Genomic DNA, 22,565 nt, shown 5'->3' with positions numbered 1-22,565 from the left:
CTCTACATACGAATCGTACCTGTCCGTCCGAGTCGTGTAGTACGATCCGTATTCCATGAATCCGTCCAAATCGCCGCGATCCGTCCGTTTTGCAAGGCTGAAACCATGAACCGTACGACTCGTACACATGCCGTACGACTCCTACACATGCCGTACGACCTGACGAGTTCGATCCGGACCGGGGTATGAGGACGCGATTCGTACGGTCCACGTCAGGTAAGGGTGAGTCGTACAGAAAAGCACACAAACACATACACACCATACGGTCGGTACGAGCCATACCCCATATACGTACATGGGGTACGGCTTGTACACCCATCGTACATGGGGTACGGCTTGTACACCCATCGTACATGGGGTACGGCTCATACACCCATTGTACATGGGGTACGGCTCATACACCCCATGATTGCAGGGGTACGGTGCGTACCCCTGCGATCATGGGGGTACGCACGGTACCCGGAGGGGCCGTTCCGTACCTGTTTTGGCACAAACTCTGCTTTTATGGCTCTTTTCAACTCCCGTAGAAAGAGGGTCATATGGTGCGTACCCGACACGTATCGTACTTGCTGGGTCGTAAAAACCAGCCGCGAACCGTACAGATGTTGTGTACAGCGGGTTCCGAGGTAGAATCGTACGAAGATTAGAGTCGTACGGTCTCTGTACGACTCGTACGGAGTACGGCTCCTGGTACGAATCGTACTTTGCCTTATGGGGGACATTGCAGGGTACGATTCGTAAAGGGAAAAAGGCTCCGAACGGTTATTCGTAGCGATTTTTCCTGAATCGGAATCGGCCCCTAAGTGTGTTTGGAAGGTAGTAGTTTCATATTTAGGGTGTGTGGAGTTATGTTTTAGGAGTTGTGATGTTTGTAGTCGTTTATTTAGGTTTAAAATTTTAGTGGCGTTTTTTGGATTTACGGCGTACTTAGTATTATTGTGTTTGTATGTATTTAGTTAGTTTTTGTGTCTATGATGCATGCTATGGTGTTTTAAAATGTGTAATTTAACGTTTTATGTGGGTGGGAATGTTTGTTTTTCTATTCTAGGTTTTTGGAGAAAGCGTTTTCTGTTTTGGAAGTTTTGCGTCTTTTTGTAAAAGGAAGTGTATTGTAGTTGTTTCAACTAAAGTTTTTTAACACTTCCTTTATTATTCAGGTTTCCTGGAGCGGTTTTTCGTCTTTTTTTATGTTTTCGGGTTTTTCATGGATTGTGGATTATCGATTTTTTATGGATATTCGATGGATTTGGCACAGTTGTATTTTTCCATTTTGTTGGGGTTTATTTTTATTTTTCATGGATTTATAACTATCTAGAATATTTAGGAGAAGTTGGATTGTCGATTTACATCTTTGGCAAAGGTAAGTTATTTTAAATATATTTTATTGTGGATGGCAAAAATTGTTATTTTTCATTGTTGGTGTTGTGTTATATAATTATTTTGTCTCTATATATTTAATAAAAATGATATATATTTTAGCCAAAATAATTATTCATTTTTTTAAGCGAAAAGGTTTTTTAAATATTTTAGAGATATTTTTGTTTGTTTTTAGTTTAATACATTTTACATTTTAAATTAGGGTTTTGGCAATCATTCTTAAGTATTCTAGTCCTTTTGCTGTTGAATGAAATTGGACTTGTTGTTGTAAATATTGGTACATTTGAGCAGTTTGTCATGATAGTTTGGGTTTTAATTGTAAGACAGATTGCTCCATTCTTAGCTCTTGAAAGCTTTGTTCTTTTTGGATTGCTATTAGGAATTTGTGTAGGGTAGGAGTAGTTTGGCCTGTTGAAGATAGGAAGGCATTATGCCAACCCTCAACTGCGTTGTTTGTTTTTGCTTCATGGTTTAGGGTTGATAGATATACATCCCACAAAGGGATTTGGAACTTTGGTTGTCGTCTATGGCCTGATCTGTATAGTCTCCCCACCCAGGTGTCCTCGAAATAGTCTAAAAGGGGAGCTAGTTCTTGTTCATTTTTGGTATAGAATGGACTTTCTATTAGCATGATGTAATGCTCAGCTACGTCTGTGACTGGCACGTATGCTAGGGCTATTAGGTGTTTTATTTGGTATGCGAATGTCATGTTGGTTGCATAATCAACACTTAGGGGCCGATTCCGATTCAGGAAAAACCGCTCCGAATAGCCGTTCGGAGCATTTTTCCCGTACAAATCGAACCCTGCAACGTCCCCTGTACGTACAATGAAGTACGATTCGTACCAGGCGCCGTACTCCGTATGAGTTGTACAGAGACCGTACGACTCTAATCTCCGTACGATTCTCCCTCGGAACCCGCTGTACGCGACATCTGTACGGTTCGCGGCTGGTTTTTACAACCCAGCAAGTACGATACGTGTCGGGTACGCACCGTATGACCCTTTTTCTATGGGAGCTGAAAACAGCCGTAAAAGCAGAGTTCGCCCCGAAACAGGTATGGAACGCCCCCCCCCCTGGTATGGTGTGTACACCACATGATCGCAGGGGTAGAGTGCGTACCCCTGCGATCATGGGGTGTACGAGCCGTACCCCATGTACGATTGGTACACCCATCGTACATGGGGTATGGCTCGTACACCCATCGTACATGGCGTACAGCTCGTACACCCATTGTACATGTGGTGTACGGACCGTACGGTGTGTATGTGTTTGTGTGCTTTTCCGTACGACTCGCCCTTACCTGACGTGGACCGTACGAATAGCGTCGTCATACCCCGGTCCGGATCGTACGAATCGGGTCGTACGGCATGTGTACAAGTCGTACGGCATGTGTACGAGTCATACGGTTCACGGTTCCAGCCTTGCAATACGTACGGATCGCGACGATTCGGATAGATTCACGGAATACGGATCGTACTACGCGACTCGGACGGGCGGGTACGATTCGTACGGAGAGGGCTTCGGATACAAATCGTACGGATGGCTTTTTTCCCGAATCGGAATCGACCCCTTAGTGTTGATTTTTGTAAATGTCTCCATAGACATTGATTGAAGTGGAAGTAACATCCCTGTATGGATGTGTGAGGGTATATTTTAAGGATGGTATTTATCATGGCTTGTTCAAAGTCAATTATTATTTTTTGGGGAAAGAAGTCTGCTGTTTCTTCTTTTATTTTTGTTCAACATTTCTGTGTATGTTGAAGTTAATTTGTTTGGCAACAAACAATAGATAAATGGAATGCAGGTGTTATGGTATTGTCCATGTATTGTATATAATTGGTAGAATGGTTTGGGACATATACTGAAGGTGCCACCCATCATCCATGTTTGGCTTTGTTTTAATTTGTTTATATTGTGTATTGTAGAAAACATAATTATTCTTTTATCTTTATTGTTGTTATCATAAAAGATAAAAGGTTTGTCATTATGAGTTACGGTAAGGTCAGGGGGAATTATTATCTCTTCAAAAGTTTCAGCTGTTGGTATTGTTGGTCTTGTAGATTTTGTAGTTTTAGTTATAGTTCTTTTTATAGAAGCTATTGTTGGTAGTTGACCTATAGCTTCTCTAGGTACTTTAGGAAGTACTTCTTTAAGTATTACACTTGTTGGTAGTTCTGAGGTGTTGCTTAATTCTTTAATATTTTCCATAGTAGATCTAACTTCTATTTCTGATAGATTAGGTGGATGAACGTCTTCTGTCGTATTTATCACACTTGTTTCCCTAGTTGTTGCACAACCATAACATTTATTAGTGTAATACTTTGTACATTTCCAATTTACTTTAAGGTCTTTTTGTTTCTCTTGAGTATAAATATACCCCATATAGCATAACAGAAATTTGCCTTTTTGAGATGTAATACATTTTGCATCTTCAGTCTTTGTGGATTTCTTATTTCTAGAAAAAATATATAAAATATTATAAGCAAATGTTTTAATTTTTTAGGCATTAGAAATAATATATGCATTTTTAATATATACTTACCAATTATATTTTAGTAGACTTTGAATGTAGTTTTGTTCTTCTTTGGTTGATGCTGTTTTGTATGTTAGTGATCTGTGGAAAAAAAGTGAATTACAATTTAGTTCATGTTTAAATGTTTTATTGGTTTTAGCATTTTGTAGAATTCAATGTTTTATGACTAGAATATTAATTATCTTTTTTAAGCATTTAATAAAAGTATTTAAGAACATGGAAAAGTTGTTTCATTAAGTTAACTTTAGAAATTTATAAATATTAAGCATTATTAGTAGTTGATGTGTTTTTTAATATATACTTACCAAGTGTTGATTATTTGCACTTCAATGTTGATGTTCTTGTAAGATTTTTCTGCTTAATTTATTCAGTTGGCTGTGGAAAGAAGGTCATATGTATTTTATGTGTTGATTTTTATATACATTTAGCATTTTTTGAAGACTAGATTTATTTTATTTGTGTTTAAAAAATATGTCACCATTTATAGAAAATATTAAAAATCAGAATGGCATTTGTTTCATACTTGGAATTTTTTAGCTGTTTAGTTGTCTTTTATTTAGTGTTTAAGGCATTGGAATAGTATACTTACATTTTAGATTTGTTGTTTTTGTAGGTAGAAAATGTTCTTCTGTTTTTTATAGTTGGGTCTGTTGTGGCTATATAGAGAAATACAAATATAAATGTGTATTGATGTTTTGATGATGAAAGGCACGTTAGAAGTAAATTGTCAGTTTATTTATACAGTTTTATTTACTTACATTTTGATATTTGTTGTCTCGTTTTCAAATTAGTCCTTAAAGTTGTAGCAGATGTGGGAGAGTTTCTCCTTTTTTCTTTCCTTGAAGGTGTGAGAGTTTTCAGTTTAGTTCTTTATATAGTGAGTATTTAATTATTTGTTGATTTTTATTGGTTAGTTATATTTAAATGTGTTTCTATTGGTTAGTTTGAATTTTTTCACTTAGTTAATTATGTAAATTGTATGTGAATTTGTAACATCGAATTTTGCTGTGTTTTTCTTATTTTATGAAAGGTCTTTTTAAGGTTTTTGAAAAGGTATTATATTGTTTATAATTGTTTTGTAAATTTAGTGTGTTTATTTAAAATGTTTTAGTTTATTTAGTATGCTTATTTATTTTTATTGTGAATTTTTCGTTTTAGTTGTGTTTGTTATGTATATAAAACATTTTATGAGTGTGTATTTCATTATTTGCAATTATATTGTGTAAACCAAGAATTTATTTGTATTTTCTAGCTGTCGTTATCCATGTATTGTCGATAATATTGATGTCGGTATTTTTGTTTACGATATTTCAGATATGTGCTATATTTATTAAAGGCTGTCGATATTATTGATTTCGAAATGTGTGCTTACGATTTTTTTGTGGTCAATATTTGTGTTTAACGATATTGTCAACTCAATATTTATGTTGTTTGTTAGTTAAATATAGGAGGTCGATTTATTTGTCATCGATATTTAGTACTCGATAATTTTGTAGGTCGATTTTATTGTTTTCGGTATTTTGTCATAGATTCGTTCCATGGGCGCACAATGCATTTAGTGGTGTAACCACCTTCACACTTGTATTTAAGGTCTACAATTCCTCAGTCAGTATCTATATAGAATGTGATTACATAGTAATAGAAAAGTATAATTTATAGGATAGGACATATGGATATGGATAATCCAAATGTGTTTTTAATATTCCTAATTAATCTGCCTGTTACCTGTATTGGTGACTATCTGAGGAACGCAAGGAGATAACTGGGACTGTAGTCCCCAATGTTGTATCCCATGGAGTGGGATCCCGAGGAAGAATAAAAATTAATAGGTGATTTTTTTTATGGTACAATTAGGAATATGTAATGGGCATATTTACAAGGACAGCATTAACATGTTCTGGTGTAAACCTGGGCTTCTATTGGAATTCTCACAAATTCTCAAAAGCCTATTATTAAGCCCAATATGGCCGCTGTAATAGCACTTTCCTAAGGCTAAAGCGACAATAACTTTAACGGTGTCCTTGTAAATATGCCCCCAATATCGCGAGAAATACAGCGATAATTCATGTTCGCAAGTGAAAAGCTTATTGATTTAAGACTGTGGACTCCACATATCAATCCACCTCGCATACTAAACATTCTTAAGTCTATTTCATAACAGATGTTAGGATCCAACATAAACCGCAATTAGCGAGAATTTTGCTATCGGTCCTCAAATCCAGGGCCGCCTTGTAAATATAACGCTGTTGTCATACCTCCTTCTTCCTTTTTATATTGTCATAGGAACACCTACCTTGCCACTGAGAACACCTACATTGCAACTCATTGGACCTTAGCACACCGGTTGCTAACATGCATTAATGCATCTTAGCGTCGCCTAGTAAATAGGGCTATATAATTTTCACCCCATTTTTGGCTTTTTTTAAAAATTGCGGCAAAATGGCACTTGTTGAAATGCCCTCAAGTTTGCTATGACACACAGGGACCTCGACTCCCACCCTGCCATAGCAAACAGGAGTGTCCCGGGGGGTAGACACACCGAGACACAGCAGGAGCCACTCCTGGGAGGTGGCGTTCCACAAGGCTTTCGACTGCTCCAGAATGCAGACCACACGGCCCCCCTCCCAAAATATAAAAATCCCCGGACGGTGGTAATCTTAGACTTAGGCTTAGACAGACCTTTGAGCTCCCTCACCCATTTATTTTGTAGCACCGAGGAAGGGCGGTCCCCGGGCTACAGGGCCCCTAGGAACCCCCACCAAATGTAATATTTTAGACCCTGGAATTCGGCCCTCCCAAGTAGCTAGTTTTTAAACAAGCACAGGAGCCTGCTCTTTATTTTTATTTTTATTTTTATTACGGTGGATCCATGCACCCAGGGCACATTTCTCAGTTTTTTCAAAAAAATATATTTTTTTGGGGTCCTAGAGGTCCTTGTGGGACCCCCTAAGCAGGTCTAGAGGGTCAAAATATTTCTTACCTGCCCCCTTCAAACGTTTTGAACACTTGTCCCACTAATTTCTAGATCCTCGCTTCTGCCAAGGCACAAAATGGCTGCCAACACTTCCTGATTTCGAATGTTGACAACCACTTGACAGTCAATTAGCGTGTGATCCGGACGGTGCGCTTAGAGTGCGCACAAGATGCGCGGATCCACCAAGGCCATAGATAAATATGTACTTTTAATTGTAATTTTCTCAGAATCTATGGAACGGATTTACACCATTTAAGCAAAAGGCAAGAGTCTGAACAGAGGAGTACCTCTTTGCCAAATTTGATACAATTCCGTTCAGCCATTCGGGCTGTAGCCGCAATGAACGGTACCTATGGAAAATGTCATGGGAAAAACACGTTTTGGGGCCCCCTTTTTTCTCGGTCCCCGCTTCAAATGCAATATTTTAGACCCTGGGATTTGTCCTTCCCAGGAAGCTAAATTTTAAACAAGCACAGCTGCCCGCGCTTCGTTTTTATTTGTTTTACTTCAGATCCATGCACCCAGCGCACATTTCTCTGTCTAAAAAAAAAAAGAAAACATTATTTTGGGCCCTAGGGGTCCTTGTAGGACCCCCTAAGCAGGTCTAGAGGAAAAAAATATTTCTTACCTGCCCACTTTATACGTTTTGAACACTTGTTCCACTAATTTCTAGACCCTCGCTTATACCCAGGCACAAAATGGCTGCCAGCACTTCCTGGTTTCGAATGTTGACAAAGACTTGACCACCAATTAGCATTCAGCGCGTGATGCGGATTGTGCGCTTATAGTGCGCGCAAGATGCGCGGATCCACCGAGGCCATAGATATATATGTACTTTTAATTGTAATTTTCTCAGAAACTACTGAACGGATTTACACCATATAGGCAAAAGGCACGAGTCTGAGCTGTTCGGGCTGTAGCCACGATGAACGGTTCCTATGGAAAAATGCATGGGGAAAACACGTTTTGGGACCCCCTTTTTTCTCGGCCCCCCCTTCACGAATCAACCCAAGACTTGCAGGATAGGAGCGGACCGGAGCGCACCACCAGTTTTGAAAATTTCACAAAGATTCATCAACCGGCGCCAAAGTTATTCCAAATAGAATGTTGCGGATTTCCTATAGAAAATAGGTCCTAACTATAACTACATTCTGCCAACCGCCAGTAGGTAATATACATATATATATATAGCCTGACCCCACAACTATTTCTGATTCTGAGATGGGAGGGGCACTCACACAAGAATTATTCGATCTACAACAGGAGGAATTGTCAGCCACATCAGCCCCGAGCCAACAGGTGACATCAGCTCTGACCCCAAGTATCTTCTAGCCTAAATCCAAATTTTGTCCTCTTATGATCAAGGACAACCTAGACGCTTTTCATGATAAAGTTGTATCGGAATTGAAACTATTGCACACTAAAGTGTCAAATGCTGCAAAGCGGAGAAACTATAAGGATATGGAGTATCACAACCTAATCAATAAAATAAAAACTAATGTTAACATTGTTGTCAGACAGTCTGACAAGGGAGGCAACGTGGTCCTGTGGCCGCGTAAAATGTACATGGAAGTGGCCCTTGGACAATTGAATGATCGTGAATGTTACAAAAGGACTAATTTGAATGAGGTTCAAATGGCACACAATGACATCTATCTAAGACTGATGGCCTGGAGGAGTAAAGGTTTATTAAGTATGGACGAGTACAAATTTTTAAAGAACGATAAACCGACCATGCCAGTGATTTACTTTATTCCTAAAGTACACAAGAATAAATTGCAACCACCTGGCAGGCCAATCATTTCAGCTAGGAACAGCATGCTTGAAAATGTAAGCAAATACGTTGACTATTACCTACAAGAACATGTGAAGAATTTATCCCCTTTCATTTTAGATACTGGAGATTTGTTGAGGAAATTGTCAACGTTTAAATGGGAACCAGGCTATCTACTTGTCTCTATGGATGTAACATCCCTGTATACTAGTATTGTCCACAGGGACGGTACCAGAGCCATCCAATACTATTTGAATACAAGACCTATCATTCAAAAAGAACACTCCAAAATGATCATTGATATGATTAATTTATGTCTTAACAACAATGTGTTTCTATTTTCCAACCAGCTTTTCCAGCAAATCAGGGGCGTAGCTATGGGGCCTGCTTCTCCCCTAGCTACGCCTGCCTGCACATGGGATATTGGGAGGAGCAGGTCCTGGCCATAGACTTCAGTCCCATTTTCAACACTAAAATTAAGAGGTGGTTAAGATATATTGATGACCTCCTCTTTATTTGGGATGGCTCCGCCAGTGAGGCTGCAGAATTTATACAACAACTGAATGTGAACAACTTACATCTGCAGTTCACTAGTAGCATCAGTGCAGAGTCAGTTAGCTTCCTGGATGTTGAGATAGCAGTAGTCAATGGCAGCTTGGAAACTAGACTTTTTCGGAAACCCACGGCAGGGAACTCCGTTCTACATGCTGCTAGCCAGCATCCAGCCCACCTAATACGGAGCATACCTTATGGAGAGATGCTCCGTATTAGGAGAATATGCAGCAGTGATGATGAATGTCATTAAGCCCAGAAAGAATGTCAGATCAGGTTTCTCGGTCGAGGGTACAATAATGAAATTCTGACCAAAGCTATCAACAGAGCCAATTCCAAAGATAGGCAGCAGTTACTGTTTCCTATTATGGACAGTACCTCAATCCAAGCTATTGATAATGAGACACGTATCATCTTTGGCTTTAGTACTCAACATAAGGCCATTCACAGGATTGTGAAAAACAACTGGTCACTCGTTACTTGTGATCCGTTGTTGGCCACTTAATGAAGAGTACTCCTAGTATTACCTATAGGAAGGCCAGATCTATGAGTGACAGTCTTGTCTCTAGCAGTCCGGAAATCAGAGCTAATACATCATGGCTCGATAGTAGTAGGTGTTTTCTGAAATGCTTTACTTGTAAAGCCTGCAAGAATGGCATGAGTAAGAAAGAATACACTACCCCATTTAGCTCTGACCCCATACAGATTCGACACAAACTCAATTGCAGAACTGAATACGCTGTATACATTCTGGAATGTCCCTGTGGCCTCAGGTACGTGGGAAGCACCAGGCCACAGGTACATAAGCGAATTCTGAAACACCTCAGAGCCATCTTAAATGCCGATGCAGCGTACCCCGTTGCGCGGCATTTCGAGGAGTGTCATGGAAGGAATACCAGTGGGCTTAAGTACTATGTAATAGATACAGTGCCACCTCAAAAAAGGGGTGGAGACCGAGAAGCCCAACTGCGTAAGCTAGAGACGAGATACATTATACAGTTAGATACCAAAATACCCAATGGCCTTAATGCTAGTGAGGATTGCTATACCTATCTTTGATTTGACTGTGGTAACTGAACATGACTAATTTTGTATGAAATAGTGTAAATTATCAACTAAACTATTTATCTATGCCTATTTATTATGAAAAGATGCCGTCCATATTAGATTTTAGCACACTATTTAATTTTGTTTAATTCACTGGTAGCACTTTTTTTTCACTTACAAAAATGTATTTCACATTTCTTTATTTATTTATATGCCATTGCCATAAGACATATTCATGTATTTAGTATGACTTGCATTATTTTGCACAAAATTTCGAGTTCGCCCACTTGGGCTTTATCTGACATTCTGGTCACATTTGAAGTAGTGACGGAATTGATTTTTAGCCTCCCGGTAAAGATGTGGTTTTATAACTAGTTGGACACGTTGATAATATGCAATGACCAACCGTAGGTTATAGACGCATTGTTCCATGAATACAGGGAAGCTTAAGTTGTAGCATTTGCAATGACAGTGAATATTTATATTTTAAAACATTTTAGACTAATATTTATCATGTTTTATCATTATTCTTAATTGCGAATGCTTTTCAATTAATTGTATTTTACATTGTGTAAAATATTGTGCAAAAGTTGCTAATTGTGATAATAACGATTGCTACGCACTTTAGTTGTGTTAAGACACTAAGTCATGAAGTATTTTCTTTATGTCCATGATTTTAAATGGCACAGTGCACTTTAAATTTGCTATTCCGCCTCTTTGACACTGTCATGTGATCAAGGCCTCGCCAGGCCGAAACGCGTCATGGCAGAATGGTGAAGGGTTTGAAATAAATCTTCACGCACAAGAACTTGGGTTTGCCTCGTCTTTTCCGTACTATTGGATGATGGGACGACAACATACCGAATATATATATATATATATATATATACACACACACACACACACACACACACACACACACACACACCCACACACACACACACACATACATATATATCTAAGAAAGTATAGGGGTGGGGGCTGCCGACCATGGCATGATCATACCCCCACCCCAATGTACATGCGGGGCAGAAGGGGCAATTACCATGATCTGTGCCCTCGGGTGTGCTCTGGGGGGATAGAAAGCCTATTATCAGAGACATTTTAGGTATTTTGGGGGCCCTGGGCCAAATTCATTTTGGGGTCCTGTTCGGAACAGCTTTGATTTTATGATCCAGTTTTAGTGCTTTCATGCCTTCTTTGGTCAAATTCTATATTTGTGCATATCTGATATTCAGGGATAGCAGTGTGTGTTTTTAATATTGTAAAACAGCAGCAGCTCACTAATATTACTGCAAATAATCTTTGTCACACCCTCCCATTTCTCGTATGTGAGTTCCTGTATTGATCTAAAAGAAACTTTTTTATATGGATGTCTGAAATAGATTCTCACAGATTAAAAATAAGTGATAGAAATACCCTATGAACAGCAATCTGTTTAAAAAGTGTTCAAGGTCATCAAGGCAAGACTCTCTGAAGAACATAGCTGGCTCTATCAGGAGCCCCCTGAAAGGCTGGGGCCCTGGGCCAGAGCCCACTTTGCCAATGCCTTAAAATGTCTCTGCCTATTAGACATAACATTTTGTAAATATATATATACATATATATTACCTACTGGTGGTCGCCAGTAGGTTTATATAGTTAGGACCTAGTTTCCATAGGAAATCCGCAACATTCTATTGGGAATAACTTTGGCGCCGGTTAATGAATGTACGCGAGAGTGATGAAAGATTTTACTAGTGTATGAAAAGGTGTATGTGATTGTCACATGGATGATGTCATCAGTGATGTCATCAGTGATGTCACTGACCATGTCATGAATGATCTAATATGTGACATCATCAGCAGTGGATTGCGGGTGCACAAAATATAGTTAGTACAACTAACTATATAGGAGCAATTTCAATGGGTTTGTATGAGTGAAATTTCCAGCTAACTATAACACCCCTAAAACGTAGTTTTTTGAGTGAATTTCAAAGGTTTTTTAAATGCTAATTCCTAACTATATAAGGCCTATATTTATATATATATATATTACCTACTGGCGGTCGCCAGTAGCTATTTGTAGTTAGGATCTAGTTTCCATAGGAAATCCACAACATTCTATTAGGAATAACTTTGGCGCCGGTTGATGAATCTTTACAAATTTCTCAAAGAAGATGGCCCGCTCCTTCCCTGAAAGTTTTGGGGGGATTCGTCAAGAGGGGGCTGAGAAAAAAAGGGGGTCCCAAAACGTGTTTTCCCCATGTTATTTTCTATAGGACGATTAGAAACGGCTACAGCCCGAACTGCTGAACGGATTCACAAGAAATTTGGCAAAATGGTAGAGTCTGATTCGCAGATCACGCTTTTCCTTAATTGGTGTAAATCCTTTCAGCAGTTCCTGAGAAAATCAAAAGAAAAAAAATATAAATATCTATAAGCACGCACCATGCACGCACCTGTGCGCGCACGGTTTCGCGTATCGGGTGTACGCAAGCGGAATTTTGATTTGCTGTTAGACGCTTGTCAACATTCCAATCAGTGGAAACCAGGAAGTGTTGGCCGTCATTTTGTCACTCCGAGGCAGAAGAGAGCCAAAAACAAAAGTGGAGAACATGAAAAGGGGGCCCTGACCCCCTAGGCCTTCTCAGGGCGTTCCTGAAGGACCCCAAAGGCCCCAAAAAAAAAATTTCTTTTTAAATTGCGGGGTGCGTGCACGGTGCACGCACTCCCAAGGCAGAAGAGAGTCAAAAACAAAAGTGGAGAACCTGAAAAGAGGGCAGGGTAGAGACTCCCTGATCCCCTAGGCCTTCTCAGGGGTCCCTGAAGGACCCCGAAGGGCAAAAAAAAAGTTTATTTTTTTGAAAAAATCGTGATGTGCGCACGATGCACGCACCCGTACGCGCATGGTGCGCGAACGTCGGCAAAAAGAAATAAAAAAATACAAGGTATACTGTCATTTGTCTAAGATCACAGTGTGAGTCAGTATTCATTTCAGAAAATTGTGGCAGAATAATTTGCTTAGTTGATGTGTTTAAAAATATGGGAATACATGTACTCATGAAGTGAGTCAGGTTTTAGGACATGTAGTGCTAGAAAGTCCTATGTAGTATGTGTGTCAGGCCTCTTAATTCACAAATACTCTCCATGTTGTATAATAGAGATCCTGGGTGTGCTGCACAAATGCCATAGAAAATATTTCAGTAGCACGTAGTTATCATTACAGTGAATTGCAAGGGACATTTTGATTTGTCTAGAAACAGAATGTGAGTCAGTGTGTTTTGGGGAATATTGTGACAGAATCACTTGCTCGGTGCATGTGTTTGCAGACATGGGAATTCATATATTCATGGAGTGAGTCAGGCTTTAGGCCATGCAGTGCTTTATAGTCCTAGCACTTGCATGATACCATACACTGCACAAACACAACTGCATTGCTCTAAACTCAGAAATATGAGTCCCACCGTGACCTCCTACACTGCCTGAACACCACTACACTGTCCCAACACTACTGCACTGCTCTAAACCCAGAATCAATGTTATGAAGGCCAAAAGTAAGTGGAAAAGACTAATTAATAGAACTAATTTTTGTAATGTTTTTTTCTGGAGAATGGAAACATAGTTTAAGTTGTAAGCCGTTTTTTTAATGAAGAGAGTTATCTTCAGAGTAATGATTTGTTGCATGCAGTTGACACCAGTGGTCGAGCTTATGAGGTTAAGAATGGTTGTCCGATTGAAAAAGAGAAAATTGTCCCTAAAAATGTAGAAGAGGTGTTAGCTGATGAAGTTTTAGGGAGACGTCCTAAGGCTCCAGTGTACACATGGAATTGTAGTAGTATTTGTAGTGTACGACAGGATTCAACTGTTTTTTTTCCCAATTTCTTATGTAAATATACTAAGAAAAGTGTTAAACAAAAGATTAAGATGTTGCAAGAATTACACCCTTGCTGAGTGAGAGAAAAAACGGGTTTGCAAGGTCATTCTCTGACTTGTCTTTCTAAAAAAGTATGTCAGAGTGTTTTTCACCATTACAGGGTGTTAGCAGTACATCATACTGAAATAGGGAAATTAGTGAGAAGGTTGTATGATGCAAAAAGTCCAGCACTAATGTTAAAAAAGTTAACCAGTGCTCTTTTGCATGGATCTGTCTTAGATGTAATCAATATTTGTGAAGAAATTGAGGTTAGTTACTTTGGTCCTGAAGAAGACAGTGCAGAAAGAGATACATTAATAGAAGGAAACTTGGAAGAAAATGTACAGAATTTTAGTACAGAAAATTTTGAGCAAGAAATAACAAGGTTTAAGGTCATTTCGGGTGAAAGGCCAAACTTTTCTTGTATTTGTTGTAGACGAATTCATTATAAAAATCAGACCAGGTTAGTTGATCTATATTTAAAGAGTGAGAAGGAGAATAATAATCAGTGGAAGGAATTTGCAACTTATTTGTTGGTAGAGAATTGTTTTGATTTGGGTTCTGATCAACGTATTTGTAAATATTGTTATAATAAATTAAATGAAAACAAAATGCCTGCTAGAGCTGTACATAGTAATCTTAAGTTTGTAAATATTCTTTCTGAACTGATGGATTTAAATACTTATGAGTCTATTCTTATTCAATGTGTGCATCCATTTCAGGCTATTGTTCGTATGGAGCCTAAGACAGGGAAATTGCCTCCTTCAGATTTACAGAGAGGATTAAAAGGAAGAATTGTATATTTGCCTCTAGATTTAAAAAAAAATATTGAAACAATTGGTGTAGAAATTGTGGAAGAGGAACCTCTAGTTATTCTAGTTAATGGTGTTCCTACGAAGAGTAAGAAAATCTGGCAAGAATTAGTGGATGTTCGGAAAGTGAAAAAGGCAACGTTGTATTTGGTAAAAAATAATCAATACTATAAAAATGTATATGTACGAGAATAGGAAACAACTGTAGAAGAGGACAGTGATTTGTCAACTGGACAAATTGAAAAAGTGGATGTGTCCAGAACTGAAGAAATTTATGAACATTATAGTGTGCATCCACTTCACTCTAAAGAAGTGATGGGGAATACTATTGAGTTATTCCAAATGAAAGAAGCGAAAGGAAGTCCCATTAGTGTATGGGAAGAAAGCTTGGAAGCTCATTGTTTCCCTCAGTTATTTCCAACAGGCAAAGGTGGACGATATGATGAACGACCTGTGCAGATTCCAGCATCTGAATACCGGACATCAAGATTATATGCAGAAGATACAAGGTTTCGCCAATGTATTCCATATTTGTTTCATCTTCTGTTTGAGAGTGACTTGTCTGGACTTTCTTATGCAGTGAACCATATACTAAAAAGTGGAGTACATCAGCTAAATGTATCGGCAAAGGACTTTATGGATAAAGTCCAACAGAAAGATACTGTTTTGGAATCTCAGCTAATTAATCTTATGACATGTCAGCGTGGTACTAATGAGTATTGGTACCGTCGTCATGGGGAATTGAAATGCATGCTAAGAAACGTAGGGACTCCTACATGGTTTTTTACTCTAAGCTGTGCAGAGTATGCTTGGGAAGATTTACTTCAATTTCTTTGAGAGGCAAATGCAAACATAGAAAATATAGAATACAAGACACCTGGAGAACTGTGCTCTTTGGATCCAGTTAATGTATATAGATATTTCAATCATAGATTTGAAGCTATGATGTCTTTTATCACAAACAAAAAAAATCCTCCTCTTGGAGAGGTTCTGGATTTCTTGTGGAGAAAGGAGTATCAAGCAAGAGGTGCTCCTCACATACATATGCTGCTATGGATCAAAGATGACCCCAAATTTGGAACAGATTCAGATGACACAGTGATGAGTTTTATTGAACAATATTCTACATGTGCTGTACCAAAAAGTACAGAACAAAACAATTTAAGACATCAAGTCTTACGGTTTCAAGCCCATCGTTGTGGAAAATACTGTCGTCGAAAGTACAAATCTAAGGATAAGTTCTACACAAAATGTCGATTTGGATTTCCACATCCAGTAATATCAAAAGGAAGAGTGAATAATTTTATGTCATCTTTGCGACATACTGTCACAAGAAAATCACCAAAAAATACCTACAACTTAAGAAGAAATGAAGAGTCAAAATAAATAAATGACTATAACCCAGTCCTTTTGTCCATGTGGAATGCTAACATCGATATTCAATATGTTGCAGACAACTCCATTACTGTGGCTCGATATGTAACGTCTTACATTACTAAATCTGAAAAGACGGAACTAAAGGAAATGTGGGAAGAAATTTCTCATGAAAAGAGCCTAAGTAAGAAATTGTACAGCTACAGTTTGAAGATGTTGTCTCATCGAGAAATCTGAGTATATGAATGTTCAGCTTGCTTATCATCTGCAAGTCTATACTCCAAATCTAGAACAATCATTTGGGTGAGTTTATGTCTTGCAAGAACACGAAACCGAGTTTTGAAATCTGTACAAGAAATTGAGTATTTAGCAGAGAGAGAACCAGACAGTACAGATATTTTGAAGACAAATATGTTGGATACATAGGGCCCGATTCACAGAATGAACTTAAGACTCAATCCTAAACTTTCTACTGTTTTGGTATTCACAGATTGCACTTACTACTTTTGGTATTCACAGAATTAACTTACTACTTTTGGCATTCACAGAATGCACTTACTACTTTTGGTATTCACAGAATGAACTTACTCATTTCGGTATTCACAGAAGTTAGGACTCCTAACTTTAGGCCTCCTAAATGCCTTCTGTGAATACCGAAAGTCCTAAAATTACGATTTTTCTCAATTTAGTAGTAGTAAAGTTAGGACTACTAACTTTAGGACTCCTAAATGCCTTCTGTGAATACCGAAAGTCCTAAAATTATGATTTTTCTCAATTTAGTAGTAGTAAAGTTAGGATTACTAACTTTAGGACTCCTAAATACCTTCTGTGAATACCGAAAGTCTTAAAATTAGGATTTTTCTCAATTTAGTAGTAGTAAAGTTAGGAAGCATTGGAAATGTTAATATTTGGTCATATTTCGAATATACAGAACTCATTAAAAATATGCGACAGGCAAAGGAAGCTGAATATAAAAGTATTCTTGAAGATATAAGAATTGGAAAAGTGAGTGAACATGGCAAAGAAGCTTTACAGGCACAATTACTTGCAAATTTGTTTCCAAACTAAAATATTGTTCCAGAGAATATATATAGAAAAATTGCAGAGAAGAAATCAGTGATATGTTTGATGCCAACTCTGCAAGAATGTTCAATATTCAAGAAAAAATGTTAAAGTTAGAAAATCAAGAAATTATTAAACTGGAAGCTATTGATAGAATAGAGCATGTAGGAGCTACTATTATTTTGTCAGAAAAGTTGAAGTCAAAATTGGATTCTTTAGAGAAATCAATATCTAAAACTGCTGGTTTAGAAAAGAATCTATATGCATGTGTAAATTGTCGGATAATTTTATGACGTAATTTACATGTGGAAAGAGGTTTAGTAAATGGAGCAATGAGTAATGTTGTTGATTTTGTTAATTACCCAAATAGAGATGACATTGAATTTTTGAAAATCAAATTTGATGAAATTGAAGAAGTTCAACAATTGAGTCGTTGTTCAGCTCGATTTTTGCTTGTAAAAGATTTATATGTCCGCCGAAAACAGTTTACTGTTTGTTTGGAATATGCAGTGATTATTCATAAATCTCAAGGTTTAAGTGTAGATTGTGCTTTGGTGAATATTGGAAGTACTGTGTTTAAAGAGGGTATGGCATATGTTGCTTTATCTTGAGTCAGAACTTTATCTGGATTATACCTGATTAATTTTGATGACACAAAGATTAGTGCTGATGTAAATTGTGTAAAATAGTATAATAGGTTAAGAAAAGAACATGCTCCCAAGTTACCTCAATATCCCTTATTTGAAAAGCGTGTGGTAGGTCAAAAAAAGAGGATATGAGAAAAATTGTAGCGAGGTTGTAGAGAAAAGAAAAAAACTAGATGAACCAGTGATAGTAAGCAAACAGAAAAAGGATACTATTGAAGAGATTGTTGGTTTTCAGTTTGAAAATAGTTCTGGTGTCAACTGCTATGCTAATGTAGTGGTTAATGTTGTTTTTTTTCTTGAAACTTTACAACAACACATTTTTGAAAATCAGGACAAAAGATGTTGTTGTTTGTTGAATTCTGTGTTTGAGAAATGTAGTAGTGATAAAACTAAAATAGAAAGTGTTTCTGATATTCAAAATGTTTTAGACACATGTTCTGGTTTAAATCAATTTTCACAGAATATTCAGCAAGATTGTCTGGAATTTCTAATGTATATGCTTGTTGTATCGCAAGATGAAGGTATAGAAATTGAAAATCTTTTTGGCCTTTCTTATAAATGGCAACATGATTGTGACAATTGTTCGTTTTCAAGTAGTACTAAAATAGAAACTGAAAGATTTATATATTTGACGTTACCAGACTGCAAATCAGTGTCTTTTAATAATCTAGTTAGAGAAGCAACTCAAAACATGGTCTGTACCCAATGTAACTCACAAATGTTATCAACATTATTTATACAAAGATATGGACAGTATGTAATTTTAATGCTGCAACGATGCAGACCTGATGGAAGAAAACTGACAACTGTAATAAAAAAATGTGTGGCTTCTCAACTATCAATATTAGGAAGACCTTTTGTAACTGTAGCAATTATTTTCCATGATGGTCCTTCTACAACAACAGGACATTACACAGCTTATTTAAAATGTATAAAAGGCTGGACTCATTGTAATGATATTCAATTGATTTTTAAACAACGTTTGCTTATGACTTACCAAATTCTTACCTAGTGTTTTTACAACCAAAATTTTAGGGAAAATAATTGGCCTGGGAAAATTACTGCTGTTAAGAAAGAATAGTCTGGTGTTGAAAAGTACTTTGTGAGTGAAGGTGATCAAGTTAAAAAAATTCTTGTAGTTGACGTAGAGGTAGTGTAAGTGTATCAGATAGTGGGTGATGTGGCGATCACAGAAGATGTTGATCATCAGTGAGGCAGAGGTGTTTTAGATTTGTTGTAGTTGTTTGAGATGTTGGTGACATTTTTTATTCCCTTGTAGAGGTTTCTTTTAATGGTATACAGCTCCTTGCTAAGATAAAGGATGAGCAGAGTGTCATCGGCATACCAGATGATGTTGAGATTCTGATTGCATGCTAGTTGTTTAAGGTTCTATGTACATGATAAATAGCATTGGGTGGAAGTGTAACCATTGTTAGATGGTACAAAAGATGTTGGTGCTTTTGATTGAGAAGGTTGGGAAAAGGAAGCTTAAGAGTACTATTAAGTAACTTCTAAACTGAGGATTTTACACATACTATTTGGCCATGCTGAAAAGTATCTGAAACAAAAAATGACTAATTCAGGTAAATGGTGTTAGCATATGTTTGTACATAACTTTATTTAGAGTGTATAAAAAAGAAGTAATAATGTTCTGTTACTTTGTGATTGTTCGATATGTCCGAAAATTTACGTAAGAAATTGCTGTTTGAAAAAAACATTTAAGATATGTTTTTTCAAATTTTTACATTATTAATGAAAATGTTGAATGGGTTTTTTAAAGACAATCTCATTGATTGTCTTTTTTTTTGCCCGCTGTTATATGATGAGTACTATTGAACTCACTTTTTTCAGTGAAATTCAATATATTCCGAGAACAGCAAAATAAGATACAAAACATATTGCACAAATTATTTTGTATTGTGAAATATATATCATAACTCATTTTTTTCTTCTCTTCCACAGATACTATATTTATAAAAAATAAATTATTAACTTGTTATTACTTATAAGGTAAGTATGATAAACAAAAAAACTTTTTTTATCAATATCTTACTTCTTTTTCCCTCTTTCCCTATCTTCACTCTCTCCCTTACTCCCCTCCTTTTACTCATGTTACTCCCCTTCTCTCACTCTCCTTACTCTCCTTCATTCATCTTTACACTCCTTCTTTCACCATCAGTAACCTTCTCCTGTTCCCTCTTTTCCCTCTGTGTCCCTCACTTCTCTTTCCTTTTTTCCTCCATCACTACCCTTCTCCTGCTCTATCCCTCACTCTCTTCTCACTCCCCCTCACTCTCTTTCCTTCACACCATCCCTCACTCACTTTCACTCACTCCCCTTCTCTCACTCCCTCACTCCCTTTTGCTCACTCCCCTTCCTTTATTCCCTCCCTCACTCTCCTTTCCCCAATCCATCTCTAAGCCTCTTCCTTTGTCTCAGTCACTATAACTGCCTCACTCCCTCACAGTCCCTCACTCTCCCTCTCTTTCTGTCTCTCACTGTCTCCCTCTCTTTCCACCACTCTTCCTTTTCTTTCCTCTCTCTTTCCATAAACCCTTCTCTCTCACTCACTACTTTTTCCTCTCTCTTAATATGCTTCTTTTTCACTCATTCCCCTTCCCTTACCCTCATATCTCTTCCCTCACTGTCACTGCCCTTCACTCAATCTCACTCCTCTTCCCCTACCTCATGTTCTCCTCTCTGTGCATCACTCCCATTCTCTTTCTTCTTTTCCCATTCTCTCACTCCCCCTCACTCTCTTTCCCTCACTCCATCTGTCAGTCCCCTTCTCTCACTCCCCTTTCCTCAGTCCCTTTTGCTAACTCCCATTCCTTCAGTCCCTCACTCCCCTTCACTCCATTTCTCTCTCCCTCTCTCCCTCTGTCTCACTCAGTCCAACTCCCTCACACCCTCTCAGTCACTCGCTCTCCCTCTCTTTCCCTCTCACTCTCTCCCTCTCTCTCTCTCCCTCACCCTTCCTCTCTTTCCCTTTCTGTTTCCTTCACTCCTACTTTATCCCTCAGTCCCCTTTCCTCTCTCTTAATCTCCTTCCTTCTCTCTCATTCCCCTTTCATCACCCTCATACCCCTTCTCTCACTGTTACTGCCTTTCACTCACCCTCAGTACTTTTCCCTCACTCCCCTTCCCTCACTCCCCTTTGTTCACTCCCTCCCTCACTTTTTTTCATTCATGGTTCTCTACCTGTCTCCCTCTGTCTCACTCACTCTAACTGCCTCCCTTCTTCTCAGTTCCTTGCTCTCCCTCTCTCTCACTCTCTCCCTCTCTCTCCCTTACCGTTAATCTCCTTTCCTCTCTCTTTCTATCACTCCTCCACTCACTTTCCTTCTCTCTAAATTTTCACCTTCTCCCTCATTTCCCTTCCCTCACTCTCATACCCCTTTCCTAACTGTCACTCCCCTTCCCCCACTACACTTCCTCCTGTCTGTATCTCACACCCCTTCCCTTTCTCGCTCCCTTTCCCTCACTTCCCCTCACTCTCCTTCCCTCATTGAAATCCTGACTCCCTTCCCTCACTCCCCTTCCCTAACTCCATCCATCCCCTCACTCCACTTCTCTCTCCCTCACTCCCATCTCTCACTTTCCCTTACCCCCCTTTTCTCATCCTCATACCCCTTCCCTCACTGTCATTCCACTTCTCTTACCTTCACTCCCCTTACCCTGCTCTACTTCTCCATCTCTGTCTCTTACTCCCCTTCCCTGTCTCCGTCCCCTGCTCCCCTTTTCTCACTCCCCTCCCTCACTTTTCTTTCCTTACTGCCCTTCCCTTACTCTTTCACTCCCCTTATCTCACCCCCTACCCTTAGCCCCCTTCTTTCAGTCACTCTTTCACTCCCCTTTCCTCACTCACCATACTCCCCTTTCCTCACTCATTCCCTCAGTCCCTTCCTCCCCTTCACTCAGTCATTTCAGTGATTCATTTATACACTACGCATTCATTCAAAAAAAGTATGACACAGTATATAAGCAATATAGCTCTTCCTAGAGAAGTGAAGTTAGTTCTTACAAGAACTGTTTTTTTGTTTAAAATTTTTTTTGTTTGTTTTTTGTAAAATGTTATATATTTTTGGGGTTTTTTGTAACAAAAAAATAAACAGGTAACCAAAAACTGCTCAACAGGAACAGGAACAAAAATAATAAAAGAAAAAAATTAATTGCCGGGGCATGTGTGCTGCCTCTTCTTTAGCACAAACAAGTCTATGCTCTGCTCTCCGTAACACAAGATTTTGTTGCAAAAGTTACAACGTACGTGCAAGTCTGCAAAATCCGGCCAGATGTAAGAGCACTTGTAGACGGAGATGCGTCTGAAGAAGATGTACTGTGGACAGCAGCTGCAGAATTGTCTCTGATATGCTGAGTTGATGCCCGAGCATAGTTGTTAGGATGAACATTTTTTAGATGACGCACCATAGTATGAATACTAAAGCAATACTGTTTGGTGGGATCACCTCTCGATAGAATGGAGCCACAGATTTTGCAAGTAACCTTTGGGGCATTT

This window comes from Lissotriton vulgaris, unplaced genomic scaffold, assembly GCF_964263255.1.
Source record: "Lissotriton vulgaris unplaced genomic scaffold, aLisVul1.2 SCAFFOLD_1422, whole genome shotgun sequence".
In the NCBI taxonomy this organism is placed as follows: Eukaryota; Metazoa; Chordata; class Amphibia; order Caudata; family Salamandridae; genus Lissotriton; species Lissotriton vulgaris.
Note: the sequence above shows the minus strand (reverse complement) of the source record.